This window comes from Elephantulus edwardii, unplaced genomic scaffold (assembly GCF_000299155.1).
Source record: "Elephantulus edwardii isolate Elephantulus edwardi_28Jun2011 unplaced genomic scaffold, EleEdw1.0 scaffold00074, whole genome shotgun sequence".
Lineage (NCBI taxonomy): Eukaryota > Metazoa > Chordata > Mammalia > Macroscelidea > Macroscelididae > Elephantulus > Elephantulus edwardii.
This window is the reverse complement of record NW_006399824.1, coordinates 14,344,648-14,361,012: the sequence shown is the minus strand read 5'-3', so window position 1 is coordinate 14,361,012 and position 16,365 is coordinate 14,344,648. Positions and strand designations below refer to the sequence as shown.

General features: G+C 37.4%; 1 protein-coding gene across 1 annotated transcript in view; it reads left to right on the top strand.

The window, feature by feature from the left end:
* Positions 1-16,365, top strand: part of LOC102875941 (chromosome unknown open reading frame, human C10orf107) — a 195,586-nt gene that overhangs the window by 167,148 nt on the left and 12,073 nt on the right. The window lies entirely within an intron of this gene.

Here is a 16,365-nt window from a genome sequence, read left to right as displayed (position 1 = left end):
TAGCAAAGAGATGGAAACAAACTAATTGTCCAACAGAGCATAAATATATAGAGAAATATATATATATGGTACATTCACACAATGGAATACTATGCAATGCTGAAAAATAATGACAAATTCACAAATTATGGCACAAGATAGGTGAATCTAGAGGACATTATGCTGAGCAAATGAATAAATCACAAAAGGACAACTATTGTAGGACATTACCATTAAGAAAAAAGGTTTTATGTAGAATTAATTATTCTAGTATGATTACCAGGGAGGGAAGGGGGTCAGAAAAAAAAGATAAATAGATAATAAAAACTTACCACTATCAGTGAAAGACAATATGGAATGAATGAATGATCAGACACTGTGGGTAACGTAATTAATGTTGTTGTTGTTGTTGTTGTTATGTGCCGTCGAGTCGTTTGCGACTCATAGCGACCCTATGTACAACAGCTCTAACCCCTGCTCTATCCTGTGCCAACCGCACCGCCTCTGACACACCCATCCCGATTACCCCAGTCACTGAAACAATCCACCTCATAGAGGGTCCTCCCCTCCTGCACTGTCCCTCTACTCTACCCAGCATGATGTCCCTCTCTAAAGACCTGTCTCTCCTTACAACATGTCCAAAGTATGTCAGACAAAGCCCCAGAATCCTTGCCTCCAAGAAGCAGCCTGGTTTAACCCTCTCTAGGATGAATCTGTTTGTTTTCTTGGCAGTCCATGGTACATTCAATACTCTTCTCCAGCACCACAGCTCAAAGGCGTCAATTCTCCTTCTATCCTCCCTGGTCATTGTCCAACTCTCTGATGCATAACAAGTGATTGCAAAAACCATGGCCTGTATCAGGTGCACCTTAGTTTCCAGAGAGACACCGTTGCTCTTGAGTACTTTAGAGAGGTCGTAACAGCAGACTTTCCCATCGCAATACGTTTTTTTATTTCCTGTCTGCTGGTGCCAAGAGTGTTGACCGTGAAGCAAAGCAAACTGAAGCTGTGAACAATCTCAATCTCTTCATTAGGAAACAAAATATACATGGATGATTTATTGATTGAAAAATACTATGTTTTGCAAGCTTTCACTCAAATCTCAATTTTTAAATTTTTCCAAACCCTAGAAGAACATAAAGGAGATCAAAAAATCTATTGTGTTTGTGGCTAATGTGGCCTGAAGGCCTGATGGAGCAATGATGTGAGAGAAGAGAGAATGAAGCCCTCAGAACTGAGGATGCAAGGCAGGCAACATGGCTGTGCAGACCCCCTCTGCATTTACTAAAGTCCCCACTTGGTTCAAGCTGTGGAGCCCAGGTAGTACAGTTCTTGGGGAGTTGTGCTGATAGCCCAAAAGCAGTACCTCTCTGGCACTTCAAATCCTCTATCTCTCCACAATTAAAAGATGCACAACATGCTCTCTTTCAGGTTTACAACCTTGGAAACTCACAAGTGAGCTATGAATCTGAATTTGCAAGTCTGCATCTAGTGGATGGTAGTGAACAAGCCAATGAGTGCATTCCTGGCACTACACATATTTGGGAAGTGCCAAATGTGATGAATCAAATGGAGTTCAAGGTCTGTGAAGGCAAGACCTTGGATTTGAAAGCTATAAACTGGGCACTGTCATGAAGAAAAAAAGCACGAGCAGATCTGTATCCTTCAAGGAGATGTCACCAAAGAGCTGTGTGGCTGTATTAATCCAAGGGCCGAGAGGCCATGAAGAGCTGAAACCAACTTCAAGTTTCTGAACCTGGTAATTGAGAAGCTCGTGATATCATTGAGAGACAAAGAAAGAGGAGACAGAGCAGGTTTGGGGGAGATAATTAAGTAAAGTAACTGGGCAAGCTGCAGCCTGTCCAGGATTCCAGTAAGCCCTGAGTGTGTAATGTGTAATCCAAATATTCTTCTACATCATGGCAGGAAAATACTTAATCTAGGGATCTGCACAGGCCAGCGACTTCGAGTCTTGTATAAATAGAGAAAAAAAAAACACTTGAAACTTAGTATCACAGGCTAAAACATCTGTAACTTGACAAGAGAGATGACCTGGCCCCACCCACTAATTTCACAAATGAAGAAATCATACCTCAGACATGCACACAACCCTGTGGCTGGCTAAACATTTAAGAGGAAATATGCAAATTTCTAAAATTGCAGATCTAGAGGAAAGACATCCCCTTAGATTGCTCAGAGCTGCTGTCGTAGCTTTGGTTTGTTTGTTTTTAACTAAACCAATGTGTTTTACAGATTGTGGGTAAGAGGTTTTACTGGAGAACTAAAGTATTATGGTTAACAGATTGTAGGTGAAAGTTATGTTTTTTCTTTTTATAATTGTCCACAACATCAGTTTTGTAGTTAATTTCCAAGAATTCAGATCCCATGAAAAGGACAGGAACTCTAGAGTACCTACTTACTTCTCGCCAGGGCAAATATGACTCCTTTTCCGCCATTGAAATAATGCAGTAACAACCTCCCCACATGGGGAATGAGAGGCTGGCCTGCCTGGGAGGGAGGGCCGGCAGCCTGCTTCCTGAAAAAGCTGGGTTTCTGGTTCACCAGGTACGTGAGAGAAATTGGCAACTGTTTCCTCCTAAGCAAAGAAATTCTGCTCTGTTCACAAAACAAGAATGCCTAGTACAGTTAAAAAGTCAGTTATTGAACATTTTTTAAAGGTAGGGGGAGGTTAGAGGTAGCTAAGTAGAGAGAAATATTTATAACTGTGACAACGTTTCCTTGTAATAATTTATGAGCCAACTGGAGAAGAAGGAAACACACACAAAAACTGCATAAAGTCTCCAAAACACAAACATCATGCCTTTTGAAAATTTTCTTTAGTTAAAAATTAAGGTTGAGGTTGTCTGAAGTAAATGGTTGCATTTTCGTGGTCTCTTACTTCCTTGATGTGAAGGCTTACCAACTGATTTACAACTTCCTGTGTTGTTTTTTTAACATCTATATTTGTCAGCGCATTTTTAATGTCAGATTGCTTAAAATAGATATCTTGGGGCTAGGAGGTCAGAAATAACAATATTGTGTTAACTCCTCTGAAGATTTCTTAGCACTTTACAAACATTCTCAGCTGACCCCCCAATAAAGCTTTTTCCCCTACTTAAAAAAAAAAAAGCTAAATTAGCTCCAATATAATTGTAATAAAATGAGTATTTTTGGATTTTCTGTATTTTCTTTTTTTTCCCTTTCCAGTGGATTATTTCAGTCAATAAGCTTTGAAGTGAAGTAAATTATAAGCATGTATAGCTTTATCAAAATGGTTTCAGCCCCCTCTTATTCAGGTAGTTGAAACTGTCAAAATAACAGGAAGTCCATGAAAAAAAGAAAAGAAAGTAAGAAAGATTAGAGCCAAGGACCTATAGTTTTTCCATTGCAGTTTCCTTTTTATTGATTATAATTTAATGTCTCACATGATTCCTGAAAATTATAGTACTTATTTATATAAAAGAATATTCTCAAATTTGAAGGCCAGAAAATGTTTCATTTTTGTATAAGCTATTATAAAAGATAAACAAAATACATTTTTTATTTACATTGTGAAACAATGTTCCTCAAAGATAACTATGTAACTCATCTTTATATTTACTAATAAATGGATATTAATATTTTAATTTCAAATTATTAAAAATGGGATATAATATAGAGTATCTCATTTTTAAATCTTAATATCATGAAATTCAAAAGAACTTCCCACATGAGACCAAACAAAAATTTCTCTGTAATTAGAAGTCTTGAGTTATATTACATTTAGTTCAGCAGTGTGCCTTTTAGAGTATTGACTAGTAAGTGAAACAAATAACTTCTCAGTAGCTCCTAAACAATATTTTTTAAAAGCATTAAATATATTCTAAAAAACTACAGTGAAAAATATCTTCCTTCCTTCACATTGGAGCAGTTGCAGAGAAAGTCAATCTAAAAATCAAAAGTAAAATGTCGAATTTAGTAGTTTCAATAGCTTTGGCATTTACTTTGCACAAGAAGGACCCACTGAAAGTCTGCCCTTTATGTCCTATTTAACTCTTGTCAGAATTTGTTAAAGATATTCTTTCTCTAACAGAGTTTAATCTGAGCAACCATAAGCCACATTGTACAGTGAAAATGAAGAGAGTAAAAAATTGATGTGAGGGAGAGTCAGATTTCTAAATTTAAAAAGGTGGGTATAAGTATTTTCCTATTCTAAATAGATGATTTCCCTTAGATCTGATAATAACTATAATATGTTCCTTAAACCTTAAAATGTAATTTGTTTTGTCTTTATGAGACTCAGTTTATTCAGCATAGTGCTCTCCAGTCTCTCACAAGTTATGTAGTTGTTGTTGGTGTTATGTGCCATCGAGTTGCCTGTGACTCATATCGACCCTATGTACAAAAGCCCTAAACTCTGCTCAATCCTGTGCCAATCTCACTGTCTCTAACACACCTACCCAAATTACCCCAGTCACTGAATCAATCCACCTCGTAGAGGGTATTCCTCTCCCACACTGTCCCTCCTCCCTCCCAAGCATGAGGTCCCTCTCCAAGGACTGATCCCTCCTTGCCACATGTCCAAAATATGTCAGATGAAGCTTCAGAATCCTTGCCTCCAAGGAGCAGCCTGGCTTAACCCTCTCTAGGAAGAACCTGTTCATTTTCTTAGCAGTCCATGGTATATTCAATACTCCAACACCACAGCTCAAATATATCAATTCTCTTTCTGTCCTCCCTAGTCATTGTCCAGCAAGTGATTGCAAAGACCATGGCCTGTATCAGGCACACCTTAGTCTCCAGAATGACACCATTGTTCTTCAGTACTTATTTTTCAAAATCATTGCTCCTGAGTGCTGCACAGTATTCCATCATGTAACTGTACCACATTTTCTCAATCCATTCCATTTTGGTTGGACATTTGGGTCATTTCCATGTTTTTTAAATTGTTAATAATGTTGCTATATATATTAATGTACAAATCTCCATTTGTGACTCAGTTCTTATTTCCTCAGGATGTATTCATAGCAGTCATACGGAATTTCTGTGTTCAGCTTTTTGAGGAAAAGCCAAACTGTCTTCCAGAGTGGTTATATCAATTTACAATCCCACCAAAAGTATGAGAATTCTAATCTCTCCACATGCTCTCCAATATTTATTGTTTACTGTCATGTTAAACTTTGCCACTGCTACTAGGATGAGCTGAGCTGAGCTGAGCTAGTGTCTCATTGTAGTTTTGATTTGCAGCTTTCTCATTGCCACTGAGTTTTGAGCATTTCTTCATGTGTCTTTTGTCCATTGGATTGCCTTCCTCTGTGAAAATTCTTTCCATGTCTTTTGCCCATTTTGTAATTGGATTATCAGTCTTTTTCTTGTAGAGGCCCAGGAATATTCTGTAAACTTTTGTTATGGTACCCTTGTCTAGATTGTATGGTCAAATGGTTTTTTTCCCCAATCAATAGGTTTTCTTTTCACCCTATTGGGAGAAGTTTTAAAGCACAAAGGGATTTACTCTTTAGAAAGTCCCATTCATCAATTTTATCCTTTCTTGGTTGTGCATGTTTGTCTGTATTTGTCAGCCTCTTTATAGTGTAGGCTAGGCCTCTAAGTTTGTTTTCCTTTTGTCTCTTATGATAGTCATCGTCTGGGGCTTTACCCCTAGATCTCTGATCTACCTTGAGTTGATATTTTTTTGTATTGTGAGATGTGGATCCTGCATCAGTTTTCTGTAGGTAGCAGAACAATTTTCCCAGCACCATTTGTTAAAGAGATATTGTAAAAATAGAAACATAACTAGCAAAACATGTACAGGTGTTACAAGGAGGGAAAATGTGAGAGCAGAAATGTGAGGGTGGGCAGGGGAGAAATCACAGGGTCACACAATTTGATGAATGGAGGGAGGGGGTGAAGGAAATGAGAAGGATCTAGCAGGGACCTAAAAAGATGGAGTAATGGTGGCATAGTTCAGTGGGGATTAATTTTATGAAACACAGTGTATAGGAATGATTTTATGAAATGCAGTGTGAATGAAGGAAAGTATGAAACACAGTATATACAAATTTTGTATGCAAATGAATATAAAGTAAAAATTTTTAAAAAGATAATTTATTGTGACTAAAGGAACTCTTCATGTAAAATATGTGTTGACTATCTAGACAAGGAGCTCAGATAGTGTAGTATCCAGGGTGTTGCACTGCTAAACCAAAGGAGGCTCCTTTCTAGTGAGAAAGATGCACAATCTACTCCTGTACAATTTACAGCCTAGGAACCTCAATGCAGGGCCAGCTGTGAATTGGTTCCAACTTGATGGCAGTGAGAACTGGAGTTAAGTAGTTCTGTTCCAACATAAATACTACACATGGACCACTTTAACAAACAGAAATTTATTCTCTTACAGTTTGTTACTGTTATGTGGCATTGAGTCACCTGTGAATTATAGCGACACTATGTACAGCACCTCTGAAGCCTGCCCTATCCTGAGCCAGTCCCACTAATTCCAACACACCTACCCCCAATGCCATAGTTACTGTACCAATCCATCTCATCTGGGGTCATCCTCTCCTGTAATGTCCCTCCACCCTTCCAAGCATGATGTCCTTCTACAAGGACCAGTCCCTCCTTGCCACATGCCCAAAGTATGTGAGACAGAGCTTCAAAATCCTAGCCTCCAGGGAGAAACTTGGTTTCACCCTCTCCGAGATGGATCTGTTTGTTTTCTTGGCAGTCCATAGTATGTTCAAGACTCTTCTCCAGCACCTCTACTCAAAGGCATTAATTCTTCTTCTATCATCCTTAATCATTATCCAGCTATATGATGCATAGCAAAAAATTGTGAAGACCATGGACTGGATCAGGCACACCTTAGTCTCTAGACTGCAATCATTGCTTCTCAGTATTCTGGAAAGGTCCCTGAGAGCAGATTCACCTAATGCAGTTCGCCTTTTGATTTCCTGACTGTGGGTGCCAAGAGTGCTGATTGTGGGATCAAGCAAGCTGTAACTGTTGACAACTTCAATCTCTTCTCCATCAGTCATGGTGCTGCCAATAGGCCCAGTGATGAGAATCTTTGTCTTCTTGCTGTTGCCTTCAATCCATATTGAAGACTACAGTCCTTGACTTTCTGCAGAAAGGGCTTCCTCCTCAGTTTCAGCAAGCAAAGTTGTGTCATCTGTATAATGTAGGTTGCTTATGAGTCTTCTTCCAATCCTCAAGCGACATTCCTCCCTGTAAAGTCCAGTCTCCTGAATTATCTGTTCTGCATATAGATTGAAAATGTACAGAGACAGGATGCATCCCAGACGCACCCCAGATGCACTCCCTTCCTGATTTTGAACCATTCAGTGTTTCCCTGCTCTTCTGATGACTGCTTCCTGGTTCAAAAGCTCAAATTCAATAAACTAGTCTGAGGAGAAGGCTTTTTCTCTGTGTTGGCTTTTAAAGGAAGGTCCTTCCTTATTTCTTTCAACCTCTGTGCACCTAGGATTCCTTGGAGATTTCCATGTGTCTTAGCATCAATCTTCTCCTGCATTTAGGAGGTTCTCAGCCCAGGGGTCTTGGATCCAATGGAAGTATTTTGCATCTCTTCTTTCTTGGTGGAATTAAGTTCCCTCCTTCACCCTAAGGAAACTCCCCTTCTGTAGGATCAGGATTGTAACTTGAGTGATGGTGTCGCATCCCACCCTAACTCTTTTTACAGTTGATTAGATGATCACATCATGGGGATGATGATATAAATATATAATTGGCAAATTATAGTCTTACACAAATGCTAAACCGCTGAAAAATGTGATTTAACCAAGCTGATGCATGTTTTAAAGGGTTACAGTTCAATCTAGACAATAGCATTGGGTGTAAGTTTGATACTTTCAAAGCTGTGGCTATGTGGATATAAAGAAATAGCAAGTGTTCATTGACAAATTTCTCTGGATTACTTTAACTGCTCAAAGTATTATCTATTACATAGATAAATACTATGCAACAGTGTCCTCATGAGAGATCATTGACTCTATTCCAGTGTTGGCATTATAAAGAGGATTCTTTCAATAATAACAATTATTATAAATAATAATAATAATAATAATATGTCTTACAACAAGCTATGGCTGACTCTGAGAAGAATGGGAATCCCAGAACATTGATTGTGCTAATGCAAAACATATACTTGGACCAAGAGGCAGTCATCAGAAAAGAGCAAGGAGACACTACATGGTTCAAAATCAAGAAGGGGGTCCGTCAGGGATGTATTCTGTCTCCATACCTTTTAAATCTGTATGCAGAACAGATCATCTGAGATGCTGGGTTGTACAAGGAGGAATGCAGCATCAGGATTGGTGGAAGAATCATCAACAACCTGCGTTATGCAGATGACACCTGCTTGCTGAAACTGAGGAGGACCTGAAGCGCTTGCTGCAGAAGGTCAAGGACTGCAGCCTTCAATATGGATTGAAGCTCAACATCAAGGAAACAGAGATTCTTACCACTAGGCCGCTTGGCAGCATCAGTATGGATGGTGAAGAGATTGAGATAGTTAACAGTTTTAGTTTACTTGGTTCCATAGTCAACACTCTTGGTAACAGCAGCCAGAAAATCAGGAGATGAATTGCATTAGGAAAGTCAGCTGTGAAGGACCTCTCAAGAATACTGAAGAGCAACGACGTAAGGCTGGAAACTAAGGTGCATCTGATCCAGGCTATAGTCTTCACAATTACGTACTATGCTTTGGAGAGTTGGACAGTGAATAGAGATGATAGAGAATTGATGCCTTTGAGTTGTGGTGCTGGAGAAGAGTGTTGAATATACCATGGACTGCTAGGAGAACAAACAGGTTTGTTCTGGAGAAGGTGAAGCCAGAATGCTCCTTGGAGTCAAGGATTCTGAAGCTTCGTCTGACATACTTTGGGCATGTTGCAAGGAGTGACTAGTCCTTGGAGAGGGACATCATGTTTGCGAAAGTGGAGGGACGGCGCAGGAGAGGAAGACTCTGGATGAGATGGATCAATTCTGTGAGTGGAGTGGTGGGAATTAGTGTGTTGGAGATGGCAAAGTTGGCACAGGATAGAAAGGCGTTAGGGGCTCTTGTACATAGGGTCACTATGAGTTGCAAGTGACTCGATGGCACATAACAACAACAACATGTCTCGGGATTTGATAATGCATTTGCTTTAAAGAACTCCTAGGATTTCCATCTACATTATCCAATTTGTTCTTGAATTAATTTAATGGAGTAATCAGGTAGCAACTGTCATTATTTTCCTTTTACAGATAAATAAACTGAGGCCAAGGGATTTTCTTAGAATGACACGATTAGGAATAGAGCCTAGGCTACAGCCTATAATTCAGCTATCAATCATCCTGCTTATGGCCATCTTTAGGAAATATCTGGGTACCTGAAGAACTCTTTTGACCCTCAGGAAACCTTTGTACCACAGCCAGATAAAAATATTTTTCCCCTTCCCTTTAAAGTGCATTAACTCTAAAGGAGGTAATTATTATTTAAATTCATTAGAGAGGATTTTATTGTCTGAGGTCATTAAAATAGAGGTATTCAGATTTTTTTTTTTTCAAATAGTAGCATTTTCCCTACTCAGAAGTGTGCTTTCTGGAATCAGCTTCTTTAATTATCTAACTTTCTAAAAATCTCAAATCCAACTTAAACAAGATCAAATCAAGATATATAAATAAAAATGGACACAAGGTGTTAACTGGCACTTCTTAGGCAGATTGCAAATTGGTTTGCTATGGCATGCCAACTTAAATTCCTCCTTTCAGCTTTAGCTAGAATGAGGAGTCTTAATTTCCTGCCCCAACTTGTTGTGCTGTTTTACCGTTCACTGTTTAGGTGATTAGCATGTGTGGAGTTGATGGTCTCCAAGCTCTATTAAGTTATAAATGTTCAAGCTAACAGTACGCTGTGGATAAAAATAGAAGTTGCTATTAGATGTCTATTCATACTCCACAGAAGCCTGGCAACATTTTGAACCTTTTCAAAATGTAAATATGGCATATTAAGCATAGAAAAGAAAATTAATGTGCTGCATTTGCAAGTTTATTTCCAAGTCAAAAATGCTAAGGGAGAGAAGGAGGGCTCTTGCAGAATTGATTCTACATTTTCAACATGTATTAAGAAGTTTGTAATGGCTCCAACAAAGAAAAATCCTCTAGAAATGGATTAATTAAAGTTTCTCTGATAGTCTTAGCTTTTGCATTTCCTCTCTTTTCATTTTAAATTTATGACCTCACTATGACATTCGCAGAGTTTATTGCATTTTGCAGGTGGCATTCATATGTTGGGACTTTATGCGTAATGTATTATGGGCAGAGGGTTACAATTTTTGGCTAAAAATTTCCAGACCCACGCAAGTCCTTCTAAATTAGACTTGCAAATGGCTAATACCTCTTTTCAAGGAGGGAGAAGTTAAAACATTACAGGAATTTCTATGCTTTTTTTTCTGTTAAAATTGGAGAAAGTTTGCAATTAAGTTTGCCTTTCTGAAACTTTTACATTTTTTAGTAAGTTCTGGTTTACATATGAAGTCATCAAGCTGACAAATCCAAACAAATGTCTTTTTAAAGCAAACCAGCTTTTTGTCTGTGTGCCTGTAGCTCAAAAAAAGGTTGAACAGATTTATCTTGCTTTCTGCCATTCAAGATAGTGGAAAGTTGTAATCTCAATGACATTTTTTAATATCTTGAATAAATGAAGTCAATAAAGCAATAATTGCCATTTAACTATACAATTCATATACCCTACCTACAAATTTAGAGGAATCATTTTCCCAACAATAAAACTGACGGCATTACTGGCAATATAATACAAAAAGCAGGAAAAGAAAATATGAAGTAATTTATCAATAATAAAATTGATGGTTAATATATATAGTAGAAAAAGTAAAATATATGAAATTACACAGATTTGAGGTAAAATCTTGTATTCTCAAACACAGTGGGATGTGAAAAGTGACCCTACGTATATTTTAAGAGTCAAACTGACATTTAACTTAGTCCAAGATGGTTCAAAATTCCTATCGTTTATGTCCATGGTAGATGTGCATTTTATATTGAAGATGTAATTTCTTAAAATATTTTTTTAGTTAATTCACTTGGCTTATAAGTAAAGAACTCAAATTCTTTAAATCTACATAATGTTCAGCAATGAAATTTTGTACTTATGAGTATTAAATTATGCAAAAAGCCGTTTACTTAATATTCTTTAAATACCACAGCACAATTCAACTAAACCTCTGATTGTAAAGCATCTTAAATAACACTAATGCAATGTGCACATAATGAATAGTATAAAGGACTTAAGTTAATTTTCATGTAACAGATAACATCTGGGGGAAATGTATATTGGTAAGTTATGCAAAACTAATTTTCTAGCAACCACATCTGTAGATGTTATTTATTGTATGTTCACTTAACAGTCAATTATTCTGTTTAGAAATCTATTCTCTTCTTTATTAGAGCTTTTAATGTACTCACCTTGCTTCAAATGGTCTGCTCATTATCAGAAAAATATAAATGGCATTCACATGGAACAACATGATTGTTTTTATTGTATCCATTTGTGTGCAAGCATTCAAATATGGCAAGAGAAACACATTTATTGCTTTACATTCAAAGTAATATTTAGGGGGTATTTGAAAGTCAAGCAAAACCAATCATTTGGCCAAATGGATGTATGTGTATAATCAGAAACTCCTGATTTTTAATCTCCACATTACGCCTAAGGCAAGTCACTTAAAGTCTTTCCCTTTGTTTCCTGATCTGGAGATTATGGGTACTCTTACATAAAATGAGGAGGTTACTAAATCAAGTTTTCAAACAAAAGTGTTGGGGTTTTTTTGCCTTTTTTCTTTAGTAAACAAACTTGTTCCTTTTTCTATTTTTGTTTTTCCAGATTTTAAAGGCAACATATTAGACTTTTGTGGGGGGAAAATATGAGACAATTAGAATTCTACAGGAATGTATAAAATACGTATAAAGCTGACTTTATTTAATTTGCTTCAACTATTCATAGACTTGAGGAAATTATAATGTTCTTTCAGAAAAAAATCTAACTTAATAAAGCTGACCATGTCTCTCTGTTTTAAATAGATTTTATTACAGGACCAGTGATGTTGTAAAACATGAGGTTTTGTTAAAAAAAATACAAAGGTCTAATTGTATTTTTTTAAAAGAAAGTATTACATCAGATGGTCTCATTTAAGCATATTTGCTGGCTCTGTGCTCTTACCACAATTATTGATTCTAATTTTTTTTCTTAAACTTACTTTTTTAAAAGGCTATTTATGGTAGAAAATTGCTGTGGCACTTCGAGGTGTTATATTTATTTCATTTATTTATTTGATAGTATGTCTTCTTGTTTCTAATGAAAAGACTTTATGCTTTCCTTTGTTCAAAATGGGGGCCTTTCTTTCTCTTACGGTATTTCAGTAACATAGCTTAATGTCATTCTTCATGGAAGTGAAAAACATAGCTATGGTTTGTTTCAATAATAGAATGCAAAACGCCCTGAAGAAAACAAATTCTCACCCTCAGTTTTTGCACACAAATTAAATCAAACTAATAGCTGTATGACCTACACTCATAAAAATCAACGAAAAGGCAAGCTCAAATTTCCCTGAAGCATTAAGTCAAAATTTCAAGTTTTTCAGATGAAGTTCTCTCTCTCGCTCCTTCTTTCTCCCTCCTTCTCTCTCCGTCCCTTCCTCCATTTCCCTCCCTCCCTCCTTCCCACTCCCTCCTCTCCCTCCTTCTCTCACACACACTCTCTCTCAAACACAGACAACCCCAGCAGTACAAAGACTACTAGAAAAAAAATCAGTAGTTGGCAGTAAATTCAGTTGAGTCTTAAAAAGAAATCAAGACCATGGGCAAAGGGGTTGGGTGGAGATGAGTATTAGAGATGAATTAAACATTTGAACAAAAATGTCTGCTTGCACTGAAGTGTACCAACAGATAAATGAGGAGACAAATGATTATGCACTGGGCAGCTAACCAAACGGCTGAAGGTTCGAGCTCATTCAGACACACTTCAGAAGAAAGGTCTGGTGAAATACCTCTGAAATAGAAAATATTGGAAACTCTAAGAATAAAAGTTCTACTTTGGTGTACATCAGGTCACCATGAGACAATGTTATGGACTAATTGTGTCCCACAAAATACAGGTCATTTTGGCTAAACTGTGTCCTCAGTGTTACATAATTGTCCTCCGTTTTGTGACTTGATATAATTATACTATGTAAAGGGAGCTCTGGTGGTCTAAGGGTAAGAAGCTGTGCTGCAATCCCAAAGGCACAGAATTCAAATCCACCAGATACTCCATGGATAACAATGAGCAGTCTCTTCCTGTGCAATTTATAGCCTCTGAAAATATACTAGCATATAAGCTATGAGTCAGTTCTGACTTTACTGCACACCTATGTTGTAAAGGAAGCTCAGGTGGCCTTGTGAGTAGGGAGTTGTGCTGCCAACCTAAAGGTAAGAGGTTCAAACTCACCAGCTGCTCATTGGGAGAAAGATTAACAATCTGCTCTCATGCAGTTTTATACCTTTTGAAAACCCATGGGAAGGTCCGATATTAATCAGTTCAGTGGTTTGAGTTCATGTGTTATAAACCCTCACCTCTATGATATTAATGAGGCTGGATTAGAGGCAGTTATGAAAATTATTAGGTTTTATTCTGAGGCAATCTCTTTTGAAATATAAAAGAATATAAAAGAGATTAAACAAGTGAATAGAGATTAAGGAATCAGCCCAGACCCAGAGGAAGACTGCTACCAAGACATACAGAGTTTTGAAGGTACACAAGGTCCACAGGTGCTGAAAGGAGACAAAGACCCTAAGTTCAAGCCAAAAGAAAGCGAAAGCCTTCCCTAAGAGTTAGTACCCCAAACTTGATTTTTATTTTTTTTAAAAGAAGCTTCACTGCAATCCCAGAGGCACAAGGTTCAAATCCACCAGCAACTCTGTGAGAGAAGAATAGGCAATTTCCTCTCGTGTGATTTACTGCCTCTAAAAACTTGCTGGAGAGTCACTATTAGGGGATGCTGACTCAACAGCACACAACAACAAACTGAAAGTTTCCGTTTGTTAGAAACACCTAATTGTGATTATTTCTGTTATAGCAGCAATAGGAAACTAAGTCTGAAATAGCCACAACTGAGGTTTGGTGGGTTGTTTTTTTAGTTTGGTTTTTGTTATTTTGTTTTGGTTTTCCCCCATATGGAAGAAAGGACACACATGGGAAGAAGCTGGAGTCTATTGTTACCAGGATGAAGAAGCATTCTACTGAGAACATCTGCCAGGAAGAATGTGACATCAAGATCAGAGGAAGACTCATCAATAACCTCCCTTGTGCAGATGACACACCTTGCTTGCTGAAAGTGAGTAGAACTTGAAGCCCTTGTTGCAGAAGATCAAAGAGTACAGCCTTCAGTATGGATTACATCTCAGTGCCAAGAAAACAAAATTTCTTACCACTGGTCTGATAAGCAACATCATGAACAACTTCATCTTACCTGGATTCACAATTAACACCCTTGATACCAGTAGTCAAAAAATCAGGCAACTCATTGCACTGGGAAAGTCTACAGTTAAGGACCTCTCCAAATTATTGAGGGGCATCGAAGCCAGTTTGAGGACTAAGATGTGTCTGATTCCAGCCATGGTCTTTCTGATCACTTGCTATGCGTCAAAGAGCTGGAGAATGAATAAGGATGACAAAAGAAAAATTGAGGTCTTTGAACTGTGGTGTTGGAGAAGAGTGCTGAACATCCCAACGGCTGCCAAAAGAACAGATAAATATGTCTTGAACAAAGTGCTGCCAGAGTACTCCTTGGAAGCAAAGATAATAAAGCTTTGCCTCACGTACTTCAGGAATATTGCTAGGATGTACTGTTCCTTGGAAAGGGACGTCAACGAAGGAGAGCAAGACCCTCAGCCAGATGGACTTACGTAGTGCCTGCGTCAGTGGGCTCTAGTGTGTCAGGAAATGTAAGGATGGCACAAGATAGAACAGATTCAGATCTGTTGTTCACAGGGTGACTGTGACTTATACTCAACTCAATGGCACTTAACAACAACCAAGAATAAAGGCAAAATAGCAGAATGGTCTATACTGTTTATGAACAACAAAAATATGACAACAGTAGAGATGATGAAACTCTGCTCTGTTGTTGCCATCGAGTTGACTATGATTCATAGTGACCTTATGCACAATAGCTCTGAACCTGCTCTATCCTGAGAAGATCTCACTGTCCTTGACCCACCTATCCTCAAAACTCTGCTTGATGAAAAGAAAATTCATTACATTCCTGGAATCAGCAGTGCTCCATAAACATTAATCAATTCCTTTCTCTTCTATTTTGAAGTCTCACTCACCCAGTGAGTTAACTCATCGTACATTAAAATATACACCAGTAAGCAAATGCCTCATCACCTCCCCTTGTCTCTGGAGTTCCAGGTGTAGCTTATTTATTTTACCTATAATAGTTCAGAGGCCACTAAAATATAATGAACTGTTTTCCTTTCCCTATCTTGGAAAAATAAAGAGCAATAGAATATGTGAAAGGATGAAAAACAAGTGTGGACAAAGGTATAAATAATTTGGAGGGACAATGAAAATGCTTATATAGTCCATTTAGGGAAAAGCAGTGGCTTATGAATGAGATGAGAGGAAAAACCAATTCTGATAGGCTTTCCCAGTAATTTATTTTCATTAACAGTGATGCAATTTAAAATAATCTGCAATGATATAACTTTGTAAAAGAAAATTAAATTATCAATAATATACATAATTTCCAATCATGGACGTATGATGACATATAAAAGTTTACTGAAAACAACACAGGCCAGGAAACCAACAGCAAGGTTTTCATTCCCAGCTTTGTTGGTGGGTACTTTTGATCTAAGCCAATCATTTAGCTCCTTTGTTTCTAATTTTTATCTATAAAATTATACGTCAGTGTGTATTTTCACCCAACAGCAACTTTCTATAAAATCAAGTTAAATTTCAAAATATTAATTCAAAGGAAAATATACACTATATTTTAGCTGTTGTGCTATCTTAGATGCCAGTACTTCCCAAAAACTCTCTACATAAAAAGAAATGATAAATATAACATGCTTGTTTACTTGAGATATTATGGAAAGTTAAAAATAAATGTACTATGATTTCAGGGGTTTTTTCCAAGTCTCAATGGGATGTTAATAATTTGATGTATTTATGTACCTCCAGTGTTTTTTCTTTAAACGTGTTGATCTTAAAACATAGAGCATAGAAAGATAATAAAACAGTGTTGTTGTTGTTGTTGTTGTTGTTATTGTTGTTGTTATGTGCCATCGAGTCATTTGTGGCTCATAGCAACCCCTTTGTACAACAGTCCTACGCCCTGATCTATCCTG